The sequence below is a fragment of the Ambystoma mexicanum genome, chromosome 5q (genome assembly GCF_040938575.1).
Source record: "Ambystoma mexicanum isolate Mex_15411 chromosome 5q, UKY_AmexF1_1, whole genome shotgun sequence".
NCBI classification, from domain to species: domain Eukaryota; kingdom Metazoa; phylum Chordata; class Amphibia; order Caudata; family Ambystomatidae; genus Ambystoma; species Ambystoma mexicanum.
The window spans coordinates 11,332,714-11,356,108 of record NC_090933.1 but is presented as its reverse complement, the minus strand read 5'-3'; positions in this window follow the sequence as shown (position 1 = coordinate 11,356,108).

Genomic DNA, 23,395 nt, shown 5'->3' with positions numbered 1-23,395 from the left:
AAAGACTCAGGACACAGTTTCAACTTCAACAAAATCATTTGTTAGGGACTTAAAACATAATTGTGCCAGTTGAAACTCAAATGGGATGTCAGAATGTCAGTTCAAGGGATTCAATCAGTCTATACTAGTGTGCATAGTGGGCACCAATGAAGTACTTATCAATGCAAATGTTCCAATATGATTATTTAGTCCACTCCAGAGATCTATTGGACCTGAGAGTCACAAAATGTCAAATACAAAATCTGGTGAATCCTACCATAAACCGGGTGAACAAATGTGGTAATCCCACACATTAATTTATACAAATAAACTCGCAATTGTGTTTCAACGGGTATTCATAAGCATCATGAAGTCCTACTAAAGTTAGGAAATCTCTTCCAAAGTCCTGTCATTGAAAACTATAACCTTTAGTTATTGACAAAGGCATAGATGTAAATCTGATGCATTTCGGAATAATTTCTTTCATCAGAGAAAACATTTTCTTTAACTGTAGCCTCTTCAAGGTAACTGAGAAGGATTCTAAACCCTTCCTAAATACACTTCCTAATTTCTCATTGATAGCATGCAATGCTAATGCTCCAAAGTGCAAAAGCCATTAATGGTTTTTCAGCAACTTGCCTTGGAAGAACAAGTCTCTGAAATTGCAAACCAAACTGGTATTTGTCAATAACCAATAGAAATGTCTCACAAACGTCTCTCCTGGTCTTTCCCCAGTGCCAATCACAGTCCTTGCATTTTTGTCTGGGTTCTCTCTTCAATGATTCAGTTCTACTTTGCTTTTCACTGATTGTTATGATGACATCTAATCCCCTGACTTGACTGAAATACAAGGCAGTCAGACAAAGGGGCTCACAACTTCTTCCAGAGGGGACTAAGACTCACATGGGTTTCAATCTGTTTCAAACTGTTCTTTGGGCTCTTGGCCATCTCCTTGCCAAAGGGTCCTGGCTCCGTAATCCACCAGATTGCTTTCACTCTCCTTCTCATCACCTTGATATTAGCTTGTTCCTATGAGCCTTCTTGTACTTTTCGCTCTGTTCCTATTCCACTGACTGACTTCGTGTTTGCCTTCTGAACACTCTCATCCCACACATCTCACACGCTCTTCACACCTGGACTGCATGTCTCCCTCTCTATTACCCCTCCAACTTCCTTGTAACTTCTCTACTTCCCATTCCACACACCCCCTTGTTCATTCTCACTCTTTCCTCCAACGAACATGCCCTCCAACCTCTTCACCCCACCTATTCCGACCTATTCGTATGCTTCTCCCTTCACCACTTCCCCCACCTCCTCCACTTTTTTCCTAATTCTGCCCCTTCGCTCTCTCTTTCACCTCCTTCTCAATCTGCTCCACTGATCCTCCTTTCATCACACCCTCGTGCTCCTGTACTCCACCTGCCACTTCTAGCGTTCTCTACTTAACTGGTCTCTCCTTTCTCCAACAGTCTCCAAACTCACTTCTTCATCTCCCACACCTCTACTCTTTTGGGGCCTTCTAATATATGCCTCTTTCCCCTCCCTCTCAGCCAGGCACCATGTGAAGGTTTTCACATCTGGGTGATTTGATATACTTGTTCAATATTGGTTGGTTTCAAACATGTGGTTCACTGTAGTGGTTTCTAGTAGATGAATAAAGGTTTCTTGACATGCTGGAATTATTTCAAAATTGGCATAGCTGCACAATCACAGAGGTTGTGTGGTCTGCAAGTGGAGTCAGTACTGCTCAAGCAGCAGTATTCAATTATCATTAATATCACATCTCAGGAAACTCTGGGAAAGGGTCTGACATCTTGGTGTGGCAAATGTGCTGAGTTCCTGCGCCATGTGTTGGGGGTTAGCTCAGGGATCCTCATCATGCAACTACCAGGCCCTTTATTATGCATTGTCTGGCAGAAAATATACTCATATTCACTTGTTCCAACACTCCCACAGTCAACCGGTAACATCATCACTACAGAAATATACATACAGAAATCCCACAACATGTCATGTAAATTGGGTTTACCTTGCCCCACAGAGACAGTTTCAACACAATATCAAGATTCTGAACATGGTTTTCTGGACACCAGCTACTCTGTTTAATCAGGATCTGCGTGCTTCTGAATTATGCTGCTCCCTCTTTTGTCCAGACCTTTCATCGCCTATAACACAAGTATATGCAGGGGATTCTCGCTTCCTCAGTGCATTCAAAGACTCTGCACCTGCACTACCATACCTTTAACTATGAAAGTGTATGTGCCAATAGTTATGCCAAGCCCATGTCACAGTAAATTGTGCTGCACTGGTTTTCTGTACATACGCGGATGCCAAGCAGTGCTTGCACCCGCGTTCCAAAGGACTGCGTGGCTTTTGTAGCCATGCGTTCAGAAGCAGTCAGATGTACATATCGCAACAGGCTGCCGGCGCACCTGCGTATATAATCAGCCCTCTATACAGGAGCAACCCCGCAAACAAATGAGCACCTTTATTGACAATGAGTATCTCTGTCATTGCGTGCCTTTTGCTAGAGAGGGGCTATATGCCTGTTTGGCATGCCATTAAAGGCATGGGCCCTCATTACGACCTTGGCGGAGAACCACGGTGCTATTAGCACCCTGGTCCATGGCGCTAAGCTGCCAACTCCGCCATGGTGGTTGGCGGACTTACCGCCCCATTCCGACCTTGGCGGGGCGGTAAGTCCCCAATCCCCATTTACCCTTCCCCATTCCCATTTTTGCCCCATAGGGCATAATGGGAGTGGGGAAGGCGTTAATTACGCCACCGTAAATTACGGTGGCGTAATTAACAACGAGGTCCCTTAGCGCCATGGATTTTAACACCTAATAAAAGCAGGTGTTAATTCCGCCATGGCGCTACGGGAACTCGTACTCAGGCGGTAAGGGTCGGCGAAGTTTACGCCGGCGTAAACCCCTTACCGCCTGGGTCGTAATGAGGGCCATGGTCTAGTAAAAAATGTTATTTAAAAAATAGATTTTTTACTAGACCATGCCTTTAATATCGTAGACCCAATACGGCAATCAACACAACTATTCATAAAGTTATGACTTTATGCATGAACACAGCATACACGCGTGTGTGCCAGCTGTTTCCCTGCACATTTGCAGTCTGCCTTCAAATGACAAAAATGTGGCAGTGGGGACTGTTAGGAAAGATTTCATAATTGTAGGTAATTTTCCTTCCATGTGGCAACCCCCAAACGTTTTGCTGTTGTTTTACACCCATATCTAGACTTTGCCAGAGAAGCGCAGCCTTAGGCCGCACTCCTCTGGGCTTTCGCTCAATTCTTCTGGGGAAACTGACATGCCCTTAAGACAGTCAGTACTGGGAGACTTTGTTTCCCTTAGTCCTTTCCTCATGTTGCAGCTTTTGAGCAACATGAAACAAGAGTGCACCGTAACTTACATTACCGCGCCATTCCAAAGGCCCTAGAAACTCTTGATGGACTTATTATGAAATGTGCAAGTGTGTCACGGACGGGACTGGTGGCAGCTATCGTTTCTTTGTGTTTTGAACCCCTTTTTGCCATGTTAACCGCGCTTCCCGCGTTTGGCCCAAATGGGTGGCCTGGCCTCCAAAATGGCCATGCCACGAGGTTCTTTTGTCCTGTCCGCTGACCGTCTTGCCCCTTCACCTTCACCCAGGTCGAGCCGACCCGGGGCAGTCCTTATTTGGTCATGCACTTTACCGCGAAACACAACGCTTTCGCGGGCTTCTGCATGCCTTGTGTGTGCCTCCAGGATGTGGGCTGGGATGTCTATTCCCAATACACATCCTGGGTGCCAGAGAGTCTAGAGTGTCCTGAATGCCTGGGACCACCATGGTCCGTGATAGGTCCACGTATGGTGTGAGTGTTTGTGAGCGGATCTCCCATTGGGCCCTCTCCGTTTTGGTGCGAAGGGAACTTTGGATAAGAGGAGGCTGAAAACACCACTACCATGTCGATCTCCTGAGTTCTCACGAACAAAGGATCAGGAGCCAAGTATCCTGCAACTATGAAGCTGAGTAGAGGAATGGTGACCCGCTGAAGGTTTGGCACCCTGCACTGCTGTCGTCCTGCGAGACCACTCGGCTTCTGATCGTACGAGAAGGTCTGCAAAGGCGCTTCGACCCTTTAGAATAGTGTGAACAACTATTCTCGGCATCTTAACCAAATCCTGTACATAAGCCTTCGGAAGCGTCCCTGGGCCATCCAGTGGACTGACCAGCCTACACAGGAACCTTGCTCTGTCACCGCCGTCTGACTTACTGCTAATCCCGTGTCCTCGGCACTCTCACACGATTCGTACACTTGGCGTTCCCAGGTCTGAAGCGAGATGTGCGCTTTGGGACTGGAATACACGTGGTTGCCGAGTTGCCCTGCTGTGGTAACAATCCTGTGCGTGTTCGCTGCAATTGGGACACCCCTGACCCTGACTCCTGCTGTCGCGGAATCTACACGACGTCGAGACGTCCCTCTGATCGCATCTGAACCTGCCAGTACCGAAACTGAACCGGAGAAGCCTGGGTCTGCCTGCATCGGGGACCGGTGAGTAGTCAATACCCTAACCGGTCGCCCTCCCGCAGGAGCCTGTGGCTTTCCATTACTGTTGTAAACAGCAAACCCTTTCCCACACTCACGCCCTGCTTCTGCCCCGAAGTGGAGGCCTTGCCTGAGTCACGGGGATTTGTTCACCATCTTTTCGTCCACCTTTCTGAACTGCCTGATTTCCCTGAAGAGACTCTCCTTTGCCCGTTGGCACCCGCGTGTGCAGGTACTTTTGAGCACAATGCTCCACTCTTTGTAGGGCTCGGTCTTCCTTCTAGTTAGGTGGCCTCTGATGTCGAACTGGGTCTAACAATTACTTGCACTGCCTGTTTTCCTCCCCATCTAGGTGGTCTGCATATTTCGTGCTTCTAACTCTTTAGACCCCTCGGTCTTGTATATATATTGTATTGATTGTGATGTGTTGGTTTACTGGAGTTTTACCATGATTCTTTCCTATGGTGGATGTTACAAAGGCCTTGTAATAAATGTGTCTATATTTTTAATATAACACCTGTCTGGAGTAATTTGTAAGCATCCTTGCTTTGTGTGCTCATTGCTGGCTTTCAGTCACCCTCACCCCTCTTGAGACCGTCTTGACCGCCGCCATCGCTACCCTGATTGGTCTGGCTTGTCCAGAGGTTACCCTGTTCCAAGAAACTAGGCTGGCCGTTCAGAAATCTATCTTAACAGGGACCTGGCTACTCCTGAGTGCAAAGGTACCAGGTCCGCGCCATCAAATAATGTTTTTGACCAACATGAGCTCTACAGAATGTTAGTAGTCACTTCACATCTCAAGTACTTCCAACAAATACCCTTGTAATCACCCAATTTCCAGATATTGCAACCAAGACCCATGGAGGTGTGATGTGAAGGGATTTTGGAGAGTGTGAAGAAAAAAAAGCTTAATGTGAGCTTGCCGCAATTTCATTCATCTGAGGATTCAAATTATCAATTTGCATCACTGATAACCACCGAAGAAAATGAAGTGTGCATTTGTAACTAATGTGATGGGAAGGTAGAAATGCAAGCATTTCGTTAGCAGGCAAAAAGTGCAGAAAGAGCCTATAGATATATATATGTCACTAAAATAAAACCTTGTTAAGGGGACGGTATAGTTAAGTTGCGCTACTAAAAACCTGTGAAATTCCCATAACAAAACTTTATAAATGTCACATTCTGGTTCCAAGTAAAATCGAAAGCCCCCTGAAATTTGCCAGTTATGCTAGCCTAGGCAACCTGCCCGCACCACTGTCCCCTATAAATGGCCACACCCCCGAACTCATCTTCATTGTGCTTCTGGCTATAGCTGTTAGAGGTGTGCTGCCTTTACTGCTGTAGCGGCCATTCAGTAAATAATCCTTATGGCATCCATGGCTACTGTTGCTTCATTAGCCTCAGCACCACCCCCAAACCCTCCACCGCCACCACCTCCCCAAGGGCCTGCACAGGGATATACGGGTGAGGATGTAGAGATGGAGGAAGAAGAGGAAGAAGAGAATGAGGTGGAGGAACTCTGCACTACTAACACTCAGCGAGAGTCGTGGGTGTGGCAGTTGTTTTCCATTTTAGGGAACGTACCGAAAGCATGTGTGAACTTTGTCAGGTGTAACTGGTGCCAGTTGGTGCTCAGTCGCGGGAGACCTGGTGCGTACAGCTTTGGTACGACAACCATGAAGCAACACCTAACTTCGTTCCACAGTGCGGACATTCGCAAGCTAGTGCCATGTGAAGAACGTAGCAGATTGAGTTCTTCCACAGCATCCTCTGTGTCCAATCCTCTCACCACAAGAGACACTCCTGTGGGGAAGCGCATCCCTCCAGCTGCCTCACAAGGCATTCGTAATGCTGTTGACCCTTACCTTTCGAGGGTCACAATATTGTGTGTGTATTGTGATGCAGTACTCTGCAGGGGGGAGAGTCTTCGAAGTGCTTTTGAGGCTACAGTCACGGAGCACCAGAAGAACTGCTCCCTACCTAAGTAAAGGCCACCCTATATCTTTCTCTCTCCACCTGCCCCTTCTTATCCCCGTGGTTGGTGTCCCTTTCTCACCCTCCTTTGCCTTCCTCTCCTAGTGTCTCGTGTCGTCAAAAGTAGTAAACTGGAAAATTACAAAAATTAATAAAAAGGCTCTTTTCAGAGCCACCTTTCTCAGTTAAAGAATAGAACTATCAATTGACTGTTGTAGGCCCCCGCGCATTTTTTGGAAAAGTCCGCGGACAGTTGTAGGACACACGGAGTAAGCATAACAAAACCAATGGACTTTTTGCTGGGAGTAAGTGGTGGCTCTGAAAAGAGCCTTTCGGTGGTGGTGTGTGTCCCTCAAAAATGTAGGTTAGAAAAAACTGATTGTCAAATAGGTGACTATGATGTCAAAAAAAGTTGCAAAGCATTTTGTATATTGCGAAGAAAGATTTGATTGCCAGCATATGTGAGATGGACTCCATCTCTACGTAAAATTAAAGAACTAAGAAACAAAATGTTTTCATTGCGGAATGAAGACATGCTAACATCTCTTAGAAAGGCACAAACAGCCTTATTCACATTGCGCCTCACTTTCTCCGTTTGTGGACCAAATACAGAGGAACGCAACCATATCTGTCTTTGCGCAATACGGGAAAAAACAATTTGGCAATTTGGAAACATGTCTATGACCTTTGCAAGTCCTTCCTTCATTGCAAATTGCAAAGAAATTCCAGACACATGGCCTAAACTGTTTCCTCCGCAATGAATGATAAGGATGTCCGGATGACGCTCTGTCTATAAAGTTGCACAGAGATGTACCAAGTCCAGCCACCTCATTCCACGCACGCCATGCCAGTGCACTTCTACATTAGGAAATCCAAGATCTGCACATAGACCGCAACTTTCAGCATGCACCTTCAACCAATGTATCCATGAGTCTCCCAAAATCCATACAATCTGTTTACGAGCACACAGAGCCATGGCTGTCTGGTCTCCTGTCAGGGAAAAGACGTTCTCACTAAATGTCTCCGTATAAAACACACCCACTGAACTTTACTGACCAATCCCTAGCTTCGCACATTCTCATTTGCATGCCTCTCCACCCCTGAATTGGTGCCGCCTGCAAATTACCACCATGTTCGCGGTCACATACAGGATCAGAGTGTGAGGACTGTACATTTCAATATTATTCCACTTTTCCCCTTTAAGGTGGGCTCTGAAAAGAGCGTTTTTTTTTTTTGTCCGGCAGATGCCTTACAGACATCTGTTATTTTGTATTTTTTAAATATTGTTTCTTCTTACTATACTCCTACAATCATTACAGAACCTTCTCCAAAGCAAGCCTCACATTCCAAAAGAACATGGCATTTCCCAAAGAAGATAACGCAACACCATCTGCTTCAAAATAAGCCGCATTACTGGGAACAATGTTCTTGTGGCTGCAGAAAAACATACCAGCGCGTAACATAAAAGCACGCATGTCGCGATTGATGGTACACCTCCCAATTCCTTGATCAGGACAGAAAACAGAACTGTTGTCCCATTTTCCTCTAGGGAGTAACCCAGAAAAAATTAGTTTCGCAGTTGGAAATATGTTCATGACTGCTTGCACCAACTGTTCCAAATCGTCCAACAAAGTACTTACTCTCACATAGCCCAAATGACAAGCACTGTAGTGCAAAAGTACCACATGAGGAGTGGTCATCGCATCGAAATGGTGCGCTACATTCCTAATTTCGGCATAGTGCTGTAAACCATGCACAAAAATATCTCCAACAACCAAAACCTTCACCCTCTGCACCTCTGCCATCTTCAGTATACGCACCATCTTTCGACACAAAAGAGCAATGTGAACATCTGATTGGCTGATGGCTACAGTTCCCTTTCAATGCTAGATTTGGTGTAGAAACCCGTATGTGACACGCCCTACCCGCGCACAAGCGTTGTGTACGTGCAACACGTAACTCTTAACTAGTCCTTCTACCCTTTCCACATCACTCGCGAATCCATTCCCTCATTGGACACAGCTAAGCAGTCACACAACCATCCACCAATCAGATTCAACATCCCTACATCTAACTCTGTCATCAAAATTTCACACTTCAAATATACTATTGATCACTCTGAGTACAAGTCGCATATCATTGCAAAGCACCTACTTCGAAAGGTACTGTACAAGTGTCGCGGATTTCTATGTACAGCTCCATCGATGCGCACATGCATGCGTATAAAATACAGGTATGCATATTTTAATCGGAGAACATGTACAACCCATGTGATTTCATTTAAACAAATTAATGCCACTAAATCTGCATAGCCAATACATACCAACGCTCCCCCTTTAAGTGCAAGATGTCTGATTGTTCATTAACAGACTGCACTACTTCTTACTGTCTCCCGCATAACCTATACATACGTTACAACCTTCCCTATGTAGTGCGAAACTCGATTTTCCATTAGAAAATGGCACCATTTTATACTGTATACCGCCTACATCAATGCTACTTCCAATACGATTGTATGAGAAAAATAAACGCTCCCAATTGCTGTGGTGACATGGCCCTCTGAGGGTCTCCCGATTTTTCAAAATCGTACTTATAATAAGAAAGTACCAACATTTTTCCCAGCAAATATAATGAGCTATCGCTTACAAACCTCTCTGCTATAGATAACACAGCTTAAAAGAAAGAAGGCATTTTCATAATCTAAAAATGTTACTAATTTCTGAAGCACTTGCAACTAACATACTGCAAAAACTTACAAAGGAAGCACATAGTGAAGTGAAATGCACACATGCACTGTGTGTAATATCAAAGGAGAATACTCCGACGACAGATGCAAAATTAACGTGTACAGTAACATCACTACTTTAAACACACAAAGTTACTAACTTCTTTTTACAATCCCAGTGAAGACAACTGTCCTGAAAATCAACAGCATCTACATTGCAAACCACATTTCCGAAGAAACCTGGCCATTCTGCAAAAAAAAGTAAGTACAGGACCTTTATATTCTAACTATTCCTGAAACAGAGTGTGTGGGTTATGTATTTAATTTGCGCACCAATGCAAACAGTGATTTCTGCACCATTCCACCCACAAATCCCCATTTATTAAACAAAGATTAACAGGCAGAATGGCTCACAAATCCACATCTGCTTGGAACCCAAACAACATACAAATGCCTTACAATGTTAGTACTAGAAAACAAATAGCTGTTTCAATTTAATGCCATTACGTTTACTATTAATGCGTCTCCTCACCACCATTGTAAGAGACCAATGCACATTCACACACCACCACAAAGAGCTTCCCCATCAAACTCATGCACGCATGCGCACAGCACACATTGTACAACGGACCAAACCATGCCTTCTTTTTTTCAACAGACCCAACAAATGCCTACCAAAAAGCAAATCAGTAGAAAGGACCGCAGAAGAAGAGCCAATAAGAATAAAAGTGTCCAACCTAACCATCCATCTGTAACAGAGTTTGTAGAGAATGTTGGAACAATACAGCTAACACAGTCATTTAGCAAAACAGAGGAAGCTTCAACTACCAAAACGTTACCTCCTCCAGCAAAATGTGGCATCAAAGACACAACTCTTCACACAAAATCGGCTACCAGTACTCCTAACAATGCTACTATTAATCCTAATATAGTGACAAGAACATATAGTAAAAAAAGTATTTTAGCCAAATGTTTCGCCATAGAGTCCTTCAGAATCTAATAAGAAGAGGATCAAAATCATTCTCAACCCTTAAAACCTACCGTAGAAAATTATTCTTACAAGCTCTCGCAGACAGTGCAATCCTTCTGAAAAGGAAGTTGTTTATATTAGTATTAAAACGGATGAAACCACTAACAAAACTAAGTACCAAACTACAAAAGAAACTTATCAATAAATGGAATGTGAACAAAAATAAATTCTTACATATTTGTGGAGGTGAATGGAGTCATACAACAACCACACAACCATATTTTAATGAAGAAGCATACAAACAAAATCAAAGAAACACAATTGCCATCGATAGCAGTGGACGAGGGTATGAAAAAATCAATCATAGCATCATGGAACAAGAAACACTGCTTAGAAAAGTATCCCCTGAAAACTCAGAATTACCTCTCGATTCGACTGAACCAGACCGTCCAGTGTACAAATGGCCGTACTCATCAATGTGTGCCATTCCTAACAAATTATTCAAATCTTTACATCAGTTCCTCAATCAGTATGTGAAAGGTAAATACAAATTAAAATTAAAGTGCTTCAAAATATAGATACCTGTCAAGTGCGGTTGTACACAGGACTACAAGGACATTCATGCATTTCTGGACCTATTTGCAAAAGCACCTTCCATGATATCAAAAGGATATCAATACATCATACAAATGTGAGAAATCTAGTGCATAAAATATACTATGCTAAAAGTCCAGCTTCAGAATTAGCCAATTTAAATAAAACTCTTCTGCATGGTACACCCAAATATCTACATGAAGAAATGGACCGTATTCAGAGAAAATATTTTGGAAGTGAAACCCACTTACAAAATGCAATAGTTGTAGAACAGAGTAACAACAATTCTGCACATAGCAACCTTCTATTACACATATACAAAAAAGTAACATGGTCATTCTGCAAAAAAAAGTAAGTACAGGACGACCTTTATATTCTAACTATTCCTGAAACAGAGTGTGTGGGTTATGTATTTGATTTGCGCACCAATGCAAACAGTGATTTCTGAACCATTCCACCCACAAATCCCCATTTATTAAACAAAGATTAACAGGCAGAATGGCTCACAAATCCACATCTGTTTGGAACCCAAATAACATACAAATGCCTTACAATGTTTGTACTAGAAAACAAATAGCTGTTTCAATTTAATGCCATTACGTTTACTATTAATGCGTCCCCTCACCACCATTGTAAGAGACCAATGCACATTCACACACCACCACAAAGAGCTTCCCCATCAAACTCATGCACGCATGCACACAGCACACATACATTGTACAACAGACCAAACCATGCCTTCTTTTTTTCAACAGACCCAAAGATGCCTACCAAAAATCAAGTCAGTAGAAAGGAACGCAGAGGTAGAGCCAATAAGAATAAAAGTGTCCAACCTAAACATCCATCTGTAACAGAGTTTGTAGAGAACGTTGGAACAATACAGCTAACACAGTCATTTAGCAAAACAGAGGAAGCTTCAACTACCAAAACTTTACCTCCTCCAGCAAAATGTGGCATCAAAGACACAACTCTTCACAAAAAATCGGCTACAAGTACTCCTAACAATGCTACTATTAATCATAATATAGTGACAAGAACCTATAGTAAAAAAAGTATTTTAGCCAAATGTTTCACCATAGAGTCCTTCAGAATCTAATAAGAAGAGGATCGAAATCATCCTCAACCCTTAAAACCTACCGTAGAAAATTAATCTTACAAGCTCTCGCAGACAGTGCAATCCTTCTGAAAAGGAAGTTGTTTATATTAGTATTAAAACGGATGAAACCACTAACAAAACTAAGTACCAAACTACAAAAGAAACTTATCAATAAATGGAATGTGAACAAAAATAAATTCTTACATATTTGTGGAGGTGAATGGAGTCATACAACAACCACACAACCATATTTTAATGGAGAAGCATACAAACAAAATCAAAGAAACACAATTGCCATCCATAGCAGTGGACGAGGTTATGAAAAAATCAATCATAGCATCATGGAACAAGAAACACTGCTTAGAAAAGTATCCCCTGAAAACTCAGAATTACCTCTCGATTCGACTGAACCAGACCGTCCAGTGTACAAATGGCCGTGCACATCAATGTGTGCCATTCCTAACAAATTATTCAAATCTTTACATCAGTTCCTCAATCAGTATGTGAAAGGTAAAGACAAATTAAAATTAAAGTGCTGCAAAATATAGATATCTGTCGAGTGCGCAAATACACAGGACTACAAGGACATTCATTAGCCTGCATTTCTGGACCTATTTGCAAAAGCACCTTCCATGATATCAAAAGGATATCAATACATCATACAAATGTAAGAAATCTAGTGCATAAAATATACTATGCTAAAAGTCCAGCTTCAGAATTAGCCAATTTAAATAACACTCTTCTGCATGGTACACCCAAATATCTACATGAAGAAATGGACCGTATTCAGAGAAAATATTTTGGAAGTGAAACCCACTTACAAAATGCAATAGTTGTAGAACAGAGTAACAACAATTCTGCACATATCAACCTTCTATTACACGCATACAAAAAAGAAATGCTAACATTTAAAAGTGCATCAGCTGAAATACCAAACCATGTGTGTGTGTGTTGCCGCAGAATGTTTTACAAAAGGAACACACAAAATATAGACGTAGCATTCAAAATAGAAGACAATGAAGATTCCAAATGGTTTGAATTAGCTCTCTACTTTTTAGCCGAAAACAAATATCAAATAAGTGAACCACTAATATGTTGCAGTTACTGCACTCCAAAACTAAAAAACAACCAAACTCCTTCACGTGCTATCACAAATAATTTGGAATTGTTCCCACTACCAAAAACCCTGCAACAGCTCAATTTGTATGAGAGCATCATAATTCAAACAGTTCACCCATTTCAAGCAATTATACACCTTCATCCATAAACAGCAAAAGTACCTCCCTCTGAATTGGTGAAAGGCATTTGTGGCAAAGTAGTTTACTGTATATTAACGATAATAAGCGACCAGCCGGATACTGTCGATATTTGAGTTATAAATGTATAAATGTGTTAATTGTTTTAAGTGTATGAAGTGAAATTCTGGAGCTTAATAATGTTGTGGATTATGAGAAATGTCGTGTTGAATCGCTATATTCAGAACATATTTGAAAAGTTTGTAATGCACTATAAAAAAAAAAGTTGTTTACTTGCCATTAGATCTAACATCAAATGTACACACTCTAGGAGTGGAACGTTCACTAGAGCATTGTTTAATTGTCTTGGTAAATGGTGTACCAACAAAAGACAAAAAATGTTGGCAACAACTGGTGGATTTACATAAAGTTAGAGAAGCCTTCCAATATCTAAAAGACAATAACGAATACTACAAGGAAATAAATATTGAAGAAAGCTTAAGGGAAACAACTGAAATAATTGAAGAGTCAACAGAAACTGGACAATTCGAACTTCTGGATCCTGCTGCAGTATCCACTCTTTTGGACCAGTTCACAATTCATCCATTGCATTCCAATGAAAGCATAGATGATGCACTAGAAACTTACCAAATGCGACAAACCAAAAGTTCACCAATGAGCATATGGGAAAAAAGTATAGAAGCACATGCTTTTCCACTGCTATTTCCTACTGGCAAAGGTGGAAGATACGATGCTAGACTCACTCAAATTACACCATCAGAATACCGCTCATTACGAATGCATTTGCAAGATCCCAGGTTTAGACAAAATGTAGAATACATATTCCACCTACTCTTTGAAAGTGAACTAGCAACCCTATGTTACGGAGTTGCACACATTTCGAAATCTGGAACCCACTTTTAAAATATGTCAGCTATGCAATTAATACAAAAAGTACAAGAAAAAGATGAGGTTTTACAATCAAATATAACAAATTTGTTTGCAAACATGCATGGTACAAAAGAATACTGGTTCCGACGGCACAGAGACGTACGTTGTTTGATCAGAAACCTTGGACCACCAACTTGGTTTGTTACACTAAGTTGTGCAGAATATGCATGGGAAGATTTACATGAGTTCCTACGCATATCAAACAACAACAAACCGACATACATTTATTAACACCTGGAGAACTTTGCTCTCTAGATCCAGTTAATGTGTCAAGATATTTCTATCATCGTTTCATTGCTATGCTACACTTTATTTGCAATAAAACTGTTCCTCCCCTCGGAGAAGTGCAACACTTCTTTTGGAGAAAAGAATACCAAGCGAGAGGAGCACAACATATTCACATGCTGTTATGGAACAAAGGTGCACCTAAATTTGGTCACGACACTGATGCCACTGTTTTGCAGTTCATCCAAAAATACGTCACTTGTGAAATCCCTTCACAACGGACACATAGTGACCTGCATGGCCAGATTTTACAATTTCAAAGGCACAAATGTGGCAAATATTGTCATCGCAAATACAAAAACAAAGGGAAATACTACAACAAATGCCGCTTTGGTTTCCCTAGACCAGTTACAGAAACAGGTGAAGTCAACAACTTCATGTCTTCAGTTCAACATAGTGTTAAAGGTAAATCATCTAAGAACACGTATTACATAAAAAGAAAAGAAGAATCAAAATACATCAATGATTACAATGCAATCATTGCCCTCTTATGGAATGTAAACATAGATGTGCAGTACATTGCAGACAATTCCACTGCTGTTGCACGATATGTTACAGCCTACTTAACAAAAGCAGAAAAAACAGAGCTTTAAGAACTCTGCGATGACCTATCATCAGACAAAACACTATCTCAGAAATTGTACAGACTAGGCATAAAAATGCTCTCTCATAGAGAATGTGGCTCCTATGAAGCGGCAGATCGTTTAACCGGTACTGCTTTGTATGGAAAATCAGAGAACATAGTATCGCTAAGTCTTGGTCCTGCTAAATGTAGAAAAAGAGTTCTGAAATCATATGAGGACATAGAAACAATTGCCAGAAATGATCCCGGCAGCGAAGACATTTAAAAAAACAATTTACTGGACACATACTATCTGAACAGGAGTAGGACTTTGGAAAGCATGTGTCTATACCACATAGGTCAAAACTTTGCATACAAAAATAATATAAAACCCAATGTAAACAAAGGCAGATATAGAGTCACAGATTGTGAAACATACCAAACAAAGCTTAATTTATCATGTTAAATTGTCATTAAAAACTCAACAGAAAGAACTATATTACATGTCTCTGCTACAACTTTTTAAACCATCGAGAAAAGAGGAAGAGATACTAGATAACTATGACTGCTATGAAGATGGTTTCAAAGCAAATGAAAGCGCTATCACCGATGTGAACTTTACGCAGTACAAAACAATGTTGCACAATGAACAGCAACATGAAGAAGAACTTTAGGCCCAGCTAGATAAGGACTCTTCCGACAGTAGTCAACCTTCTGTAACAGGAAGCCAAGAACCACTAGGACAGCCACTAATAGCAAATGAGGCAGAATTAGCTATGACCGAAGTGGAAAACACCATGTGTCCCTATCAAGAAAATATAGAAGACTTAACTGTACAACAAGCAAAACTTAGCAAAGATCAGCGCACCATTTTTGAAGATGTAACAAAACAAATAGCACATGGTGTACAGCACGAAAATAAAGAATGTACCTGCTGGGTTGGGAAAAACATTCTTAATCAAAATCATCAGCAAGTTCCTTCAGCAATTGACAAACAGCAAACTGTCAGCTGTTGTAACTGCCCCCACAGGTTTAGCTGCCTACAACATAGGCGGTGTCACTGTACACCGATTACTACTTCTTCCAGTAGAACACCAAAACAAATTAGACTATTGCAAACTTTCTGCAGAAGCTGCAATGGAACTACGCAGAGTATTAAAGCAAATGAAAATGCTACTAATAGATGAAGTGAGCATGGTCTGCAACCTAATGTTGACTTTGATTCACCTCAGATTGCAAGAAGTACTTAAAACAAACTACGAAGAACCCTTTGCAGGGAAACACATAGATCTTCTACAATTGACACCAGTGAAAGGTGAACCTGTTTTTAAAACCTTAGGACACAAACTCTGCCGCAAAACGGTTGGCAGCATAGGAAATGTCAACCTTTGGCAACATTTCCAATACAAAGAATTAACAGAAAATATGCAGCAATCTGCAGATCTCACTTATGCCAACATCCTAAAAAATATTAGAGTTGGTTTACTATCTCAAGAAGCACAAGCAATATTGAAAAACCAGCACATTCATGCACTTTATGGCGATAATGCATGTGCTACTGATGTTATGGAACAATTAGCACACAAAAATGTCAATTGTATGGCCTGAATGCCCACTCTTTCAAGCTGTTTCAAATTCAATGAAACAATGTTAAATAAAGAAACGCAACCAATAATGGAAATTTGTGCCACAGAGAAACTAGACGTACATGGTATAACACTACCCATGTGTGAGCAAGCCACAACAAGACTAAATAGCTTAGAAAATTCAATCTCGAACACAGCTAGGTTGGAAAAAATATTAAAATTATCCTTAAATTGTAGAGTAATGCTTAAACGTAACCTTGACGTATAGCAAGGGCTAGTTAATGGAGCACTGGGTACAGTTGTTGGCTTCATACCCACATGACACCAACATTCCGTTTGTCAATATTCGCTTTGACAAATTTTCAGAAGTGAAAAGAATAGGGCGCTCAACTGCTCGATTCCTTCTGTTCAAAGACATGTATGTACGTAGAGAACAATTTTCTCTAACTCTTGCATATGCAGTCACCATTCATAAATTCCAAGGTCTTACCCTAGACAAAGCATTGATAGATATAGGAAACACAGTCTTTAAAGAAGTCATGAGTTACGTTGCACTACCACGCTTACGCACACTTGACGGTCTATTTCTAATCAACTTTGATGTAAGTAAAGTGAACGCTGATATTCCTTGCATTTTAGAATACAATAGACTATGTTCACTGTACACCCCCCCCATCTCAAACAATATCCTGTTCCAGAAAAAGTAAAACATGGTAAAAGAAAAATAATTGAAACAGAAATGCAACATAATCTCACAGCAAATCCTTCAAAGAAAACAAAGGAAGGTAAAGGTTCCTAAAGTACCACAATCAAAGAAGAACCTATTAGGGAAAGTAAACCAGGTACTTCTTCAAAGAAGGAAGACAAACTCCGAAAAAAGCACTCAGATACAGAACTAGCTGGCCCATTCAAATTTTCAAATGAAACTGGTGTAAGTTGCTATGCAAATGTAGCAATAAATATTCTATTGCAATTGCCACCAATTGTTAACATTTACTTACAAAGTAGAGACCAATTGTGTTTACAAATGTTAGTCCTTCATAGAAACGCAACAAACAATCCTGACAACACGTACAGTGTTCACGGAATAAAACAAGAATTGGACTACTGTCCTGGAATAGTGAAATTCGCTATACACTCACAAGAAGATCCACAAGAATTTCTAATGTACTTACTACAAGTACAGGAAAACAAAAGCATACCTATAAATGAAATCTTCCAGATTTCATACATGTGGAAACATACATGCACTCTCTGTAGCAATGTGATACAGGAACAAATCCCAAATGAGTGATTTGTGTATATATCCATACCTAATTGTGAATCCATTCCATTTCAGCATCTTGTACAGAATGCAAACCATGGCAGATTATGTACTATGTGTAATTCAGACAATCGCTCCACCTTACTAATACCAACACATAGTAAGTACATAATACTTATGCTGCTACGTTATAAAGCAGATGGTACCAAAAACAACTGCAAGCTGACTGGATTCACACACGGTCAAGTGTCACTTGGAAAGAAAACCTTTACAACAGTAGGTATAATCTACCATGCAGGAGCCACAACCAATGCAGGTCACTACACTGCATACATTAAAAAGAAATGTGGATGGGTGGAATCTAATGATAGCACCATTCCTCAAAAGCAGAGATTGTCGGCTAATCTTACAAATGCATATTTAATCTTCTTGAAGCCAAAGTTGAATTACTAATGTGTACTTCTACATTACCAAAAAACAAAGTAAAAGACTACAAACAGTTAGAATACGCAATCAGGTATCTAACTGCTCAAGACTGTATAACAACGACACAGATAAATGAATACCACAGAACCGTAACAATAAATGCACAGTTAGAATACGCCAAAAGGTATCTAGCTGTTGTTAAAAATCGGCAACAAGGCAATAAACATGACATTAAGCAGAAAGAACAAGGAAACACTCAAAGAAAACAAAGAAATAGTTTGTAGCATAGCAAATTAAGGTGTTTTTTAATCCGACAAGGATTTTTTTCCCCCGGACCCCAGGATTAGAAAAACAAACACAGAAACTGAGCACAATGCACAGTACCCTAGTTTGTGAACTAAATATGAGGGTCAAAAAAAAATTCTGAACTGTCTATTATACTTTGTAAAAAATCTTTATAAAATGCAAACACTAACATGCTTTTTTCTTTTATCACAGAAATTAAAAAAGGCTACTTTCGCCAAGTACTGCAATCATGTAACACATGTAGGGATTCTGAACAAATTAAAGAGTAAGTATAATAACAGTCATTTCATACATATGTGAATGTACACGGCTAATCTATGGCAGTGATATGGTGCAGTGCCTGTAGGCTGGGCCTAGCATCTTTGATGTACAACCTACCATCTACACCCTACAGCCAAGCAAGCAAGACTATAGGTCCTACCCACAACCATCACTCCATATGAAAACCATGGTGCTATGGTGTTTCTATTTTCACTACTTCTAAGTTTAGTTTTCGGTGCATGGTCTGCAGCCATGCAGCCAAGACCCTACAACGTACACACAACCACCGCACCACACCACACCACACCCATTTTTACTTATAACCTCACTGCTTATGACTTCAGTGTTGGGTGCATGGCATTTGGCCATGCACCCAAGACTCTGGGTGCTGCCCAGAACCACCAAAGCGTATCGCAACCATTGTGGCATCTAATTTCAGTATGTATAAACTTGGTTTTTTGGACCAGGGCCTTCGGCCATGCTCCCAAAACGGTACGCCCTCCCCACAACCACCTAAATAATGTTTCATAGTATGAGTGTACCTATACCTGTGATATGCTGCAGTAGTTGTGGCCACAGGCTGCAGACTTGGCCTTAAATCCATAGATTTCTCAATGTATGGGTATGCAGTATATAACATCCAGAGTGGGTTACAACTGCAGTACTTATAACTTTGTGTCTTGGCTGCATGCCCTTCGGCCATGCACCAAAGACTCTACGTCTGGGCCACAACTACCACACTATATCATACCCATTCTGCTTTTAACAACACTACGTATGAATGTGCTGTTGGGTGCATGGCCTTTGGCCATGCACCCATGACTGCAGGCCCTCCCCACAGCCACCTGAGTGATGGTCAATACTACGGTGTATCTATAGCTGTGATATGCTGCAGTGTTTGTGGCCAGAGCCTAAAGTCTTAGGTGTATGTCCATACATATTTCAATGTGTGGGTATGAAGTGGCTTATAGCTCCAGTGTTTACAACTTTGTTCTCGGGTGAATGGCCTTCGGCCATGCAGTCAAGACTCTACACACTCCCCACAACTATATGAGCGATAACGAATACTACATTGCTGTGACAGGCTGCGGTGGTTGTTGGGCAGGACCTAATGCTTCAAAAGTATGGCCTACGGCCTACAGCCTACAGCCATGCACCCAAGAATCTATGGCCTGCCCACACCTACCAGATACATACTCGATTGTATGCGTGTCATGTATGAATATGATATGCTGCAGTGGTTGTGGGCAGAGTGTACATACTTGGGTGTAAGGCATACAGCCTGCAGCCATACATCCAAAAGTCTACGTCTTTCCCACAACCACCGTAGTATGTAAAACCCATGTTGGCTGATAAGTTAAGAGGTTATAACTTTTTTGTTGGGTGCATGGCCTTTGGCCATGCACCCAAGAATGCAGGGCCTCCCCACAACCACCTGAGTGATGTGCAATACTACGGGTGTGTCTATAGGTGTGTATGCAGCAGTGGATGTGGCGAGAGTATAGACTCTTAGCTGTATGTCCATAGATATTGCAATGTATGGGTGTGCAGTAGCTTATTACTCTCATGCTTACAACTTTGTTCTTGGGTGCATGGCTTTCGGCCATGCACCCAAATCTGTGCACACTCTCCACAACCATCTAACCCATTAGCAATAAAACAGGTGTATCCATGGGTGTGACATGCTGCGGTGGTTGTGGCCAGGGCCTACAGTCTTGGAAGTATGGTCTTCGGCCTACGGCCTACGGCCATGCACCCAAGACTCTAGGCCCTGGCCACAACCACCGCAGCATATTACACCCATGCTCGCTTATACATGAGTAACACATGTAGGTGTGGGCAGGGCCTTTCGTCCTGGGTACAAAATGAGTACATGCTACAGCTATACTGCCCGATTCATGGAATTATTTGCGTGAAAAAAGCAGATTTGCGCGCCTTTCTGCCGGAAAATCCCCATACTTCAAACAGGTATTTTCGCGCAGAAAGGTGCGCAAATCTGCATTTTTCCCACAAATAATTCCATGAATCAGGCAGTATAGCTGTAGCATGTACTCATTTTGTACCCAGGATGAAAGGCCCTGCCCACACCTACCAGATACGTAATAGAATGTATGCGTGTGATGTATGAATGTGATATCCTGCACTGCTTGTGGGCAGGTTCTACAGTCTTTGGTGTATGGCCTACAGCCTGCAACCATGCACCCAAAACTGTACGTCCTGGCCACAACCACTGCACTATGTGAAATCCATGTTGGCTTGTAACTTTAGAGTTGACAAGTTTGTTCTCGGTTGACCCAAGACTGTAAACACTCCCCATAACCATCTAATTGATAATCAATACAACAGGTGTATCCCTTGGGTGTGACATGCTGTGGTGGTTGTGGCCAGAGCCTACAGTCTTGGAAGTATGGTCTTCGGCCTACGGCCATGCATCCAAGACTCTAGGCCCTGGCCACAACCACTGCAGCATGTCACACCCAAGGCGGCGTACTAATCAACAACACATCCATAGGGAAAAATAATGTAATAACGATATGTACTCAATTTCAATGTTTGCTAACACCACGCGTGTCCTTACAACATTTTCAAGGTGCCTTTGCACAGCACTGACTGCACCCATGGCGGCGTACTAATCAAGAGCACACCCATAGGAAAGAATAATGTAATAACCATATGTACTCAATGTCAATGTTCGCTAGTTTCAAGGTGCCTTTGCACAGCACTGTGTGAAATACGACCCTTATTAAACCCCTCATTTTCTGTAGGTGCAAACATTTCGAACAAAGCGGGGAGAGAAAATACATCATTAACACCTACCGCCTGAACAAATACAGTTTTTCACCCATCTCTTAGTGTGTGAACCTCCCCAAGCACTTTGACACAGCAAAATAGTTTTGAAATAGCATGTTCCTGCTGGTCGCTGCTGCGCTGTCGGCGGTTCCAAGATGTCGGGCGCATCCAAACAATCTGACGCAGAACACGTCTCACTGCAGCCAATCGGCAGACATGTTGCGTGTCCGCGTCCATGACGCCAGCCCCTTAGCCAATCGGTATCCTGTCCGCTGAGCGAACAGGGAAGTGTGACCGCGGAGCGGACATAGATATCACACATTTTTTTAGACCTACTTTTTGGTCGTTTTAAAGAAAAGTACTGCACGGAATCTCACCAAATTTACAAAGGACCCCCCCTATAACTTTTCCCTTTCTGGACCAAACATCACCAAACTTTACAAAAAAAATTCAGAGTGGCCCATATACTTTTTTTTTGCAAAGTTTGGTGAGGATTCGTCCAGGGGGAGCGGAGTTATAGGCCACCCAAAAAGTGCTCTTCCTATGGAAACAGCAACTTAACCATAACTACACGGCCACTGCGTGGCTGTGTAATATATATATATATATATATATATATATATATATACATATACATATATGCACACACACACACACACACACTCCACACCCCCCCCCCCCCCCCAAACCAAGGACATTGACAGAGAGAGATGGAAAGAGAGGTATAGAAAAGGATGTAGGAGTAGCAAAGACCGTGATCGGGAAAGTGCGGGATGTACAATAAAAGGACGAGGAATAGTGATGGGAGGAGAGAGAAAGGAGGGACATTGCAAATGAGAGTGATCCTAATGGCTTGGACTGGTGGAGTGACCTGAATGAAGAATATGGAAAAATAAATAAATAAAGCACTTTCATCCTCCATGCATCAATGATAATATAACAAATCCTATAACCAGATTTTGCATCACACAGATTATTGCCATTTCTCCCTGAGCAAAAACCTATGTTCTTTCTCAACTTGTAAAACGTGCTCCCTCTGAGCGAGCAGTTTAGTCAGTGCAAGTCAATGGGTGAGCACAATTTGCTCTCAGCCGCAAAACCTAACTCTTGTGTGTTTCTAAATATTGGCTTATAATCAGAAATATGTGCGGGCAGTTCCGCAGTGGGGATCTGTGGTTTATGAGTTTGGAGTAACTACTTAGAAGACGGGCAGTATCTATCTTTTCTTCCGCATCAACCGCATTGACTCTTGCACGACAATCAGATGTTTTGAAACTGCTGTCACATCAAATGAGGGCCAGTGGCAAAGGCAGCTTTTGATGTATGGAGGAAGGTAGGTGACGTAATGCACCTCCATTATAAATGGTTCAAGGTCCTTTTTCATTTGAGGTGTGTTCATTTTTCTCTCACTTTAGTGCGAGTGATCAAGTATAGTGAGTGAGCCGAAGCTGCATAGGATGATTCAGGTGGGTTTTTTAATAACAGGTTAAAATGGTGAATTTTACAGCACCATTTCATACAATAATTGGGTACAAAAACGTAAAATGTACAATTGTCTGTACAGGGTAACACGTGAAAATAAATCAATAGATGAATGGGAGGTAGCCAACCGTACAAAGGTGTGTAGTAGAACATTTTCATGACGTCTGTGCCCAAATTCTATGCCAGCTTTGACTCTGTAAAACTCTTTCATGAGGGTGCTCATATTTTAAATCACTGCCACAGTAAAGCACATATTCATGATGCCTGTGCCACAATAAATGCCAGTATTGCAACACTAAAACACTTTGGTTGTCATATTATTAGTGTTATTATTTATTATTACATTTTTTATAATGTGCCACACAC